General features: G+C 43.3%; 1 non-coding gene across 1 annotated transcript; it reads left to right on the forward strand.

Annotated features, from left to right (window-relative positions):
• Positions 1–1,333: 1,333 nt before the first annotated feature.
• On the forward strand, positions 1,334–1,440 carry LOC133078816 (U6 spliceosomal RNA). Its single transcript, XR_009697947.1, has one exon. It is a non-coding gene; the product is annotated as a U6 spliceosomal RNA (small nuclear RNA).
• The last annotated feature ends 1,081 nt before the right edge of the window (positions 1,441–2,521 follow it).

Raw genomic sequence — 2,521 nt, forward strand, 5'->3', positions numbered from 1 at the left:
GCACAGACGGTCTACATAATGAGAAACAGCTAATATGGAACGAGAGAACCTTTTGTTTTACTAGGGGGGAAGGGCAGGGGCTGAGCAGTGTTCAACGTTTGTTTACAAAGCATCCACATTAGCACGAGAATCCAAGAGATGAGGGAACATTGCCTTTGTAGTCAGGCTATCCCAAATTCAGTCTCTCCTGCTGGGTTTGGGGCCAGCTATCCCAAATTCAGTCTCTCCTGCTGGGTTTGGGGCCAGCGTGGTCATGTCATAGCTGACATTCCCAGGCACCTGTGGAAGTTTGTGATGCAGGGAGAGAAAGTCCCTGGTTCCTGTTGCGTCAGGGTGAAGACTGCAGGCTTCCAGCCAGGGTTTGAATCTCGGCCCTCTCACTGACTCTGGTAAGCTGTTCAACCACTAGGTCTCACCTTCCTCCTTTTGGGGCAGTGAAGAGTACCCCATTAGAGCTGTCAGGATGAAATAAACTCAGAGTGTAACAAGCAAGGGCTCCCGTGCCTGTGGCGCAGAAAGCCCAATTCTGACAGCAGGTGTTTGCAGCAAAGTAAGGGTTTATTTGCAGGCACCAAGCAAGGGTGCGAGAGACAAGTCTCAGGTCCACTCCAACTTGGTCTTTGAGTTTGGGGTTTTTAAAAGAGGAAGAACAAAGAAGCTGGGGTTAATCATCGTTGTGTGACATTTCTGTGACATTTCTTAATTATAGTTTTGGGAGTCAGGAGGTCTCTGGGCTAGGATTCTCTGGCCAGGTGGTCCACGGCTCGGGGGTCTGTTTAACTCATCTGAGTTTGTTTGTTAATGATGATTTCTGTAATAGCAATTTTAGTACATTAACGATGTTATCGACAACAGCAATTTCGGTCATCTGACTCTGATTAGTGTTCATTTAGCACAGGTTTGCGGGCAAGAAGGAATAAAGTTTTGGATAGAGAGGTTAATCATAAATTCAGTGAGGGAACTCAGTTTTAAAGGGCTTGGTTTCAATAGCTGAAGAATGCATAAGAGTGCCAAATTCATAGTATATTCACAGTAAATGGTAGCTCTTTTTGCTATTACTATTGAGGAATTTTAATCAACTCCACTCCTTTTGAATTGGCGAAAACTGATTCAAGATTCTTTCTGTATTTTCTCCTTCCTTCTTCTCATCTTTCTGTTTCTCCCTCTTCCACTTCATTTCCTCTTTAAGCCTTTATAATTCTACTAGGCTTCCTAGAGAAATAAGACATGTTTGTTTTGTTGTTGTTGTTATTGTTGAGTGTAATAATAAGTGATGATAATGTTGCAGGGTATAACAGGATGGGCTAAAATTCCATTTCAAGAGACGTGGGCAGTGCTCGCTTCGGCAGCACATATACTAAAATTGGAACGATACAGAGAAGATTAGCATGGCCCCTGTGCAAGGATGACACGCAAATTTGTGAAGCGTTCCATATTTTTGGAATATTGCTCAGCCATAAAAAGAAACGAAACTGAGTTATTTGTAGTGAGGTGGATGGACCTAGAGACTGTCATACAGAGTGAAGTAAGTCAGAAAGAGAAAAACAAATACCGTATGCTAACACATATATATGGAATCTAAAAAAAAAAATAAAAAGGTCATGAAGAACCTAGGGGCAGGATGGGAATAAAGACGCAGACCTATTAGAGAATGGACTTGAGGACATGGGGAGGGGGAAGGGTAAGCTGGAAAGAAGTGAGAGTGGCATGGACACATATACACTACCAAACGTAAAACCGATAGCTAGTGGGAAGCAGCCGCGTAGCACAGGGAGATCAGCTCCGTGCTTTGTGACCAGCTAGAGGGGTGGGATAGGGAGGGTGGGAGAGAGACGCAAGAGGGAGGCGATATGGGGATATATGTATATGTATAGCTGATTCACTTTGTTATACAGCAGAAACTAACACACCATTGTAAAACAATTATACTCCAATAAAGATGTTAAAAAAAGAGAGACGTAGGGCAGCTGTTACATGACAAGAAAGGAAATGGACTTCCCCTTTCTGGACCTTGCAATACCCCCTGTGAAATGAAAGAGTGAGCTAGGTACCATGCATGAACAGAGAAGAGCATCACCCAGAAATACAGGGTTAAGTCACACCCCACTGCAGTTGCCCACCAGCAGTGCACCCTAAGAGGAATTCAGGATGAAAAGCAGGATGAGGCACCTTGTGCTTTGGATATAGGGGCCCCTAGACAGTTAGACGCCTATTTCAGGAAGAATTGCAGTGAACTCAGATTCTTGCATCTTCGCATATATAAGAGCACTAAAATCATTAACTTGAGATAGCTTTGTGATCAGCAGTAATCTTTCACCAAGATGTAATCTTGACTGCATGTATTTCCTAGCCCAAAAAATCGTATATATATTGGCCCCTCCTCTACCTCTTCAGAGCATTTCCTCAGCAGTAACTGAGGAAGACCCTGAACAAAACTTAAACGCACAACTCTTATGCTGTGTGTTTCTCTTTAAGTTAACACATGTAACAAGGCTTCAAATGTGTCAGTATTTTCCCCTCA

Source organism: Eubalaena glacialis, chromosome 1 (genome assembly GCF_028564815.1).
Source record: "Eubalaena glacialis isolate mEubGla1 chromosome 1, mEubGla1.1.hap2.+ XY, whole genome shotgun sequence".
NCBI lineage: Eukaryota > Metazoa > Chordata > Mammalia > Artiodactyla > Balaenidae > Eubalaena > Eubalaena glacialis.